The sequence below is a fragment of the Panthera leo genome, chromosome B1, assembly GCF_018350215.1.
Source record: "Panthera leo isolate Ple1 chromosome B1, P.leo_Ple1_pat1.1, whole genome shotgun sequence".
Classification (NCBI taxonomy): Eukaryota; Metazoa; Chordata; class Mammalia; order Carnivora; family Felidae; genus Panthera; species Panthera leo.
In genome coordinates, this window is record NC_056682.1 from 156,866,374 (window position 1) to 156,875,283 (window position 8,910).

General features: G+C 35.9%; 1 long non-coding RNA gene across 1 annotated transcript in view; it reads right to left on the reverse strand.

Annotated features, from left to right (window-relative positions):
• Positions 1–8,599, reverse strand: part of LOC122217146 — a 73,263-nt gene extending 64,664 nt beyond the window's left edge. The window contains exon 1 of the long non-coding RNA XR_006201313.1: positions 8,549–8,599. This is a non-coding gene — a long non-coding RNA (uncharacterized LOC122217146). The remainder of the gene's footprint in view (positions 1–8,548) is intronic.
• Positions 8,600–8,910: the final 311 nt, after the last annotated feature.

Genomic DNA, 8,910 nt, shown 5'->3' on the forward strand with positions numbered 1-8,910 from the left:
CAGTGTTCCCAACCAGGTACAAATAGTGCTCACAGAATACAGGAAGTGATCCAGCAAGACCACTCTGTGATGGACTGAACTGTGACAAGGGTAAGACTAAAACACAGTCACATTGCTATCAGGGATTGCTGCTGCCCTTCAGCCATGACAACCCTAGTCATGTATTTAGTCACAGAATTCCTCCCACTTCTATATGGTGCAATCAAGAAGTAGCCCCTGCTGCCTTAAAAACTTCTGATAATTTTCAGCACAAGCTCACCTCCTGTTAGAAACCTAGGAGCCCCTCCACCTCTCATTCCCTCATTGGGATGCCCCATGCTTTCTCTGAGCTGTGCTCCCCCTTGCTGCAGCAAGCTCACTAAATTTTATCATCATTGTTACTATCTACCAGTGTGTTTCTTGTGGCATTTGATCAGTGGGATTTTGCAGTGATCTGTCAAAAATTGAACTGTTTTTTTTAAAGACAGATTGACATAGCTTTCTTTTTTAAGCTTTTATTTATTTTGAAATAGAGAAAGAGAGAGAGAGAGAGAGAGAGAGAGCAGGGGAGGGGCAGAGAGAGAGGGAGAGAGAGAATCCCAAGCAGGCTCTGCACTGTCAGCACAGAGCCCCATGTGGGGCTTGAACTCACAAACATTGAGATCATGACCTGAGGTGAAGTCAAGAGTCGGATGCTTAACCAACTGAGCCACCCAAGTGCCCCAGCATAGTTTTATTTCCATTGGAATGATCTACAGCAAATTTTCACATCCCATTTAAATACCCTTGCATAATCATTAGTGCCATTCATACATATTCACATAATTCAGTTCTACTTCTTGTCTTCTGCCATCAAAGAACAGGATACTACTGCATTTTTATATCCCCTTTGAAGTTAGGTATGTCTCTGCCATTTGCCCAGGTTAATGAAATGAGTGTCAATTGTGCACAGAAACTTCAAAAATTAATTGTACTTCACCGCTTCCCCTCCCCTCTGTCTAGTTTTGAAAGCATATATTGATATGTGAACCCTCTCACTCCACAACCCTGAGGGACTACAATGGGAAGAGAGGCTTTGCCCTTCCTGACTCATAGTAGACATGTAACAATAAATAAAAATAAGCTGTGAACATGTTTAGCAGCTGGTAATTTTGTGAAACCACAACGCCACCTAATTTATCCCGACCAATACCATGCATAATTGAATTTGTGAATGTTTTGGTTGTGATATTAGAACATGAAAATCTTAGACAATTCATAAACTGTCATTTATAACTCAATTTCATTTTTATGTTAATGACAGACACCCCTATTTATATTGAGAATTCTTCCTAACTATTCAGGGACTCACATTTGTCAAAGTTTCAACTGGTCTTAAATGAATTTTGTTCAATCACTTCTGCCTCCTGACACAAATGACAGAGGCCTATTTAGTAAGAATTAGTTGAAGTCTATTTTTAAACTTCAGAATGATTTTAATTTTAAATTTTTTCTAAATTATTATAGTTGTAGGGGCGGTTCAGTCCGCTAAGCATCTGACTTCAGCTCAGGTTATGGTCTTGTGGTTTGTGAGTTCAAGCCCCATATTGGGCCCTGAGCTGACAGCTCGGAGCCTGGAGCCTGCTTCAGATTCTGTCTCCCTCTCTCTCTGCATTTCCCCTGCTCATGCTCTCTCTCTCTCTCTCTCTCCCAAAAATAAATAAAACATTAAAAAATTAAATTATAGTTGTAAATGAGCAGAAAACACAATTATTATTAAGAAAAGTAACTGTTTTGTATTTCTATTTAGTCTATATAATAATTTAGTTTGAGAGACAGTGCATTTGCATTTATGTTGTGTATGTGTATGGATTATAAACATGTGTACTTGAAGTAACTGATTTGGTAAAATTACAGAAGATGCATTAGTGAAAAATGCTGATGGAAACCTCTGCCCTCATAGAGCTTACACTTATAGTGGAGAAAGGCAAAAAGAAAAAAGTAAGAATATAGCAAATTAAACAAAGCAGAGGAATAGAAGGAGGCTGAAGGTACTGCTCTTTTAATTGGTATCATCAGGAATGCAAAATCAAAATATGGTATTTGAGTAAAGGTCTGAAGGAGGTGTCTGAGCAATCCACTGTAATAACTTTTAGTTTTATTCTGAATGTTATCTAGAGACATTAGAGGATTTTGAAAGAGAGGGGTGGCAATCTGTTTTATGCTATATCAGCATCACATTGGCTGCTCAATGGGTAATATTTGAGTATACTGCTAGAAAATATATTTATGGCTACATAATATAAAAAATATTCCCTTGGACAGCTAACCCCAACATTTAACCTGCCTTTTTTCATTAAGTTAAACACTTGAGTAACTCATCACGTATTCCAATCAATAGCCAAGACTTGCTGGAGACTAAATATTTGAAAGAGACATCCTATTTTTAATTATTAATTATCCTTGGCTCACTAATCTCTATCACTTTAATAAAATAAGTCATCAGAAAACATTGAATTGATCCATACTATCCCCTAAAATGCTCTGTGCAAATTGAGAGCATAATGTTATGCTCTCAACTTTATTAACAGTATAGAAAAATGGTCCATTCGAATAAAATTTATGAAGTTTTTGCAAAATCATAACTAAATGCTGTTAAAGTAGGGCAGAGAAAGGATAAAAACACCACAAATCCATAGTGTAGGTGTATGTGTTAGATTGTGGAGAGGAAAAAAAAAGACAAACAGGTAAGAATGCCACGAGGAACTAGGTATTGGGGGGGGCGGGGTTGAAATTTTAGATAGAGAGGTGAGGAAAGGCTTTATTTGGAGAGTGACTTTTGAATGGAAACCTGAGAGAAATGAAAGAACTGGCCAGGTAAATATAAGTGTGAAAAAAATCTGATAGAGAAAATAGTAAAAGTCCTCAGAGAAGAGCCTTGAAATGTTCAAGAAATACCAAGGAGTTCAGTGAGTTGGAGGTAAAGGAGAGGGAAGGGAGCCAAGAGCCATAGGAGGCCTGGTCATGATTAGAAAGTTAATGAGGGCAAGTCATGTGAGAACTTACAAGGTTTTGGCTTTTACTATCAATAGGAAGCTCAATGGTTTGGGGAATACAAATGACATGGCCTGCTTTATGCCTAGACAAGATCAATATGGCTGTTCTGTGAAGAATAGATAGAAATGAAGATGACTTGGCTGTTACAGCAGAATATGTATTTTTTGTAATTTGAGATATAATTGGCTTATAACGTTGTGTGAGTTTAAGGTATACAATACATTGCTTTCATACATTTATATATTGGACATACATTTATATATTGCAGTATGATTACCAACCTAGCCTTGGCTAACACCTCCATCATGTCCCATATTTATCATTTCTTTTTGTGGTGGGAATCTTTAAGATGTAGTTTCTTAGCAATTTTCAAGTACATAATGTTGTTACAATGCTGTGCATTAGATCCCCAGAACTTATTCATCTTCTAACTTCAAGTTTGTGCCCTTTGATCAATATCTAAGATTAAACAAGTAAATGACTAGTTTTGACAACTGAATCACAAATAGGATTTTGATTGATGCTATTTCAAACTTTTCTTCTCTGTTCCGAAAAACAGCTGACAGACTGTAGGAAACCAAAGCCAATATTTCAGAAGTTGCATGCTGGCGATTTAAAGAACAGATTTAGCCTGTAGATTTATTTTGTTTGGCACATAACTGTTTTTAGCCAACACTTAAAAATTGGGAGAATTCATATAAAATATGGTCTTCCAGATTATCTTGAAATGTCAGACACGCTGGCAGCACTAGGCCCAGCATCATCAACAGGAGATGGTTAGTGTGTGCCTAAGTTACACAAGGCCATGGACTTTCCAATTTCCACAATCCCTCCCTCCCATTAGTGTGGCTCTGATAGCCAAGGCTAATGGTAACCTGCATTATGTGATATGTTTTCCCTGCTGTTTCCTTATGATATAGAAATATTCTACTAAATACATCTCGGTAAAAAGTGACAAAATAGGGGTGCCTGGGTGGCTCAGTTGGTTGAACATCCAACTTCTGCTCACGTCATGATCTCACAGATTGTGAGGTCAAGCCCTGCGTCGGGCTCCATGCTGACAGAGTGGAGCCTGGAGCCTGCTTCGGATTCTGTTTCTCCCTCTCTCTCTGCCCCTCCTCTGCTCATGCTCTCTCTTTCTCTCTCAAAAACAAATAAATGTTAAAAAAAATTTTTTTAAAGTGATAAAAGATATGAAGAAGGTGGCCTGCCTCAGGTTTTGTTTTCTCAACTTAGGAGTATTTGAGCTTGTGATCTCTATTGATATTTTATAAAATTTAATTATCTTATAAAGGAAAATAATTAAGGCAAGGCATTCAATTGAATTAAACTTTGATATTAGGGGGAAAAACAAAATTCCATTGCTAACAAAAGGCCATATTCTAACATGTCCTTCCTTAAGTTCTGAAACTGGTAAGGAGGAAAATTATTACAGGTCTGGAAGTCTTTTCACTTTCTAGAACTATTACATTTCACGGCCCTGCTTAAAGTCAAACCTTCATTTGTATTTCCACTCTTAATTTAATTATACACACATCTTAAATTCTAACTGTGTATATGTTTTTTGCATTTAGAAGAAAAACGTGCATAAATATTAGTATATTTCTGAAACAACATATTGGTTTGATCTCTTACAAGTATTATAAGGTTATAAGATTATAATATTCAGTTATCTATGGAGAATGAATACTATATTTCCATTTACTGAATAAATTTGAATCCTGTGCTGTTACTGAACTAAAAAATGTGAAGAACTATTAGCCCCTTAAATAATATTATATTTCTCTGGATTAGTTTTGTGTTCAGAAAGGAGAGCAGGGCATAATGGCTATTGCATATATAGGATACAGTTAATTGGTATTCAAATGACTGAAGGATGGGCAAAGAGTTTCATTAAATACATTATAGCACATTATTATCACATAAAGTAATTAAGAACAAGAGCTCTGGCTCTCAAGTGGGGGCGATATGGGTTCAAGTCTTATATATTCTGTGCCCAATTTTCATCATTTATAAAATGAAAAAATAGTGTCAATAATAGTTCATATAGTTCAATAGTAGAACACTTAAATGTTATTTTAGATTCTTTAATTATATTTATTATTCTAAAAACAATTGTATCATTTGAAATTTATCCAGTGGTCCTGGATATGGTACTGACAAATGGGAAATGGTATGGTAGAAAACTTATCTTTTACCATAAATATCTTGATATTTATTTGAAATTTTACACCAAAGCAAAGCAATTATGTCATTATTACTAGAGGGTTTATTTTTTTTCCCAAACGGACACAACTAGTAACTTGTGGATGCAGTATCTGGCAGTCCAAAGTTATAAATACAAATCATGGAGAAAAGCATCAAGTGTTTGGTGGTTTTGTCAGATAGTTCTGGATACAGTGATTTCTTAATATGAACCCATTTCAGTCTTCTGTCATATACTAAGTCCAGGATGTTTACATGACAAATGGCCTATATAGCACCAAAGAGACTTTTAAGATTCAGGTTATAAAACAACGTACAACACGAATCTTCTACAGTCAGGGTTCAGGTAGCCTAGATTTATACTTGGTTATGTGACACTGGGAAAATTACTTATTTTCTCTATGCCTAAGTATTTCTCTATAGTAGAATGGTGATAGTGGTGTGATTTCTTTGATACCTTCTCAAATAAAATTTAATAAATTATTGAATTGGTTTATGTAGTCACTGGTACAGAGTCTGGACTTAGTAAATTATGATAATTATTACTACATAAGCATAGGAAATGCAAAATATACATAATGAGATGGTGTTATGGGTTGAATGGTGCCCCCTCCCAAATTCATATGCTGATGTCTTAACACCTAGAACCTCAAAATGGGACCTTAGTTGGAAATAGAGTGATTGTAGATATAATTGGTTAAAAAGAGGTCACAGTGGAGTAGGGTGGACCCCTAATCCAATATGGCTGTTGTTCATATTAAAAGGAGAAATTTAGAGCCAGACATGCAAATAGGTAGAATGCCCTGTGAGGATGAAAGTATTAAGTAAGGATGATGCAACGGAAGCCAGCAAATAGCAAAGACTGCCAGCAAACCACTTGAAGCTAAGATAAGGAGGGAATAGATTTCCCCCTCACAGATCTCAGAAGGAACTCTAACACTATAACCTTAGATTTCAAGGCTCTACAGCTGTGAGACATAAATTCCTGTTTAACCCACACACCTTGTGGCATTTTGTGATGGCATCCATTATTGACCAGCACAAATGGTAAATGGTAGTTACTTCTAAATATAGAAGTGAGAAATTTAAATTTTTTTAAAAATTTTTTTAACATTTATTTATTTTTGAGACAGAGAGAGACAGAGCATGAACGGGCGAGGGCCAGAGAGAGAGAGGAAGACACAGAATCTGAAATAGGCTCTAGGCTCTGAGCTGTCAGCACAGAGCCTGACGTGGGGCTCGAACTCACTAACAGTGAGATCATGACCTGAGCCAAAGTTGGATGCTTAACCAACTGAGCCACACAGGCGCCCCTTAATTTCTTAATTTATGTCACTTTTGCCAAATTTTCTAATATCAACATGTAGTAATTTTAATAACCAATATATTATAAAAGTTATACATATATACCTTCATTTTACAATTTAGAAAATTAATAATAAAATACACTTATCATATGTCATACAGGACTACCATGTTCATTACTATTTGGACAATATTTATAAATGAAAGTAAGATTAGAATACAATGATGTATTTCTTTTTTTTGGATTAAAGTGAGTTGGAATTATGTAATTGAGACTGAGCCTGTAGCCATGAAGAACTATGGGAGCTGAGAGATCCCACAAGGAAAGACAATTCAAATTTCACAATAATCTTTGTCATGGCTCAAAACAGTATCTACTAAAGAAAAATATAACAGACTTTTTTATCCCATATGTATGATAAATATATTAGCCTTCAGAGGGGCTCATTTTGACTTCAAAGTATCAGTTTGAGATTTAGAGAAGAGAGAACCCAGGTTTTCCAGAACAACACCTATGGATGGAATTTGTCCTACACTGACATTTAAAAAAGCGGATGGACCAAAGCTATTGTATGAATAAGAAAGCCAGAAAACAGGGAAATTGGGATATTATAGGAAACTTACATCATATTCTCATTTACAAAGTTTTTTTTTCTTTTAATCCCTTGGTTTAATAGTATCACATTGTCAATGTAACAGACACAGACATTGTGTCAAATAATTACATATAACTTACAGTGGTCAATGCTATTTCTATGATCAAAAGTCTATAAATAAAAGGAAAAACAGAAAATTTCTTTGTGAACGTCATGTTATTGACCATGATGAAAACACCTTGGCATTTTAATGTGGTAATTTGACAGCCTACATTTTTTTTTAAGTGAATCAGTTAAATAATGATGTGAACAACTAACATTTTTTCTTGGTGTAACCATGAAGAAAATATTCAATAAATGGTTGTAATAATTGCCCTTTAGATATGTTATTCATTTTAATTTATCCCAAGTTTAGCAAACTGTCACTAATCCTGTCTTGTGTTTGCACTGTTTAACCATAAAATATTATGCGGTTCTCTTCCTTGGAGTTGTTGTGAAGCATTCTTATAGTTCTTTGGAAGGGTCTCTGGTGGCTTTTACTAGCTCTGTTTTGTTTATTTATTTATTTATTTTTCCTTCAGAGAACTTCCAGCTAACAGCTGACTGCATAACCTTCTATACGGGCTTTGGGTCTTGTGAAGGAAATCAATATTGTAAAGGTTACATTACTTGGCCCTCATTTTAGCATTACTGAAAGCAAAGGAAGGAACCAAGAAATAGGGTTTAAGATTAAGTTCTCCCCACCAAAATCTTGCAGGGAAAAGCTTTGTTCAGTCTCAAAATCCAGATACGTAAGTGGTATAGGCAGAAAAGCCTAAAATTTCTAGATCCAAAGCCATTTTTATATTTCTCCTACCAGCTTTGCCTCAGCAGCTGAACTGGACAAATTCATGTTATGTACAATGCAAATGATTATGAAATTAAATGGAAGTAGCTAATAAAAACAAAATGATTAATTTGGGAATTATGAGTAGTCACCATGGGAAGCAGAAAAGATGAGGCTAAAAAGAGAAAGAAAAGAGAAATTCTACTGACCTGTGAACTAAAGGAGTTTGAATGAATATATTGATTAAAATAGTGGTGTCCTGGGGCACCTGGGTGGCTCAGTCAGTTAAGCGTCTGACTTTGACTCAGGTCATGATCTCACAACTTGTGGGTTCGAGCCCCACATCAGGCCCTGACAGCTCAGAGCCTGGAGCCTGCTTCTGATTCTGTGTCTCCCTCTCTATCTGCACCCCCACCCTCTGCTCACGCTCCGTCTCTCTCCCTCTCTCAAAAATAAATAAACATTAAAAATTTTTTAATTAAAAAAATAAAATAGTGGTGTCCTCCTTGATGAGTCTTGATCTTCTGAATGTTTGAAATTCCCTCAAGTGTAAACTTTAGTGCATACCATTGTAAATGGTGAAATGGTGTGTGACAATTACCTGGAGCTATAATGTTTTCCTTCTCAAGAAAAGCCATCCTGCCCAGGAGAGCTTGAAAGCACTAGAATTTCATCTTTTGTCTATTGTATTGTGACTTGTGTCACAGAAGCTAGAACATCAGTTATAATCAGACATTCCATTTTAGACCAGCCCATGGCTACCCATCTACATCCTTGGCTTTCATGATGACATTGCTATGTCTCTAGGACAGCTCAAGTTTCTATATTATTTTACATTGTGGATTACTTTCAGCTCATAATTCACAAAGAGGAACTAACTACTTCTAAGAGAAATGAAAACGGCAAGGCACTAATCAACAGCTCTTTCCATCCACTGGTGTCCACTTACTTACTAATTCAGTG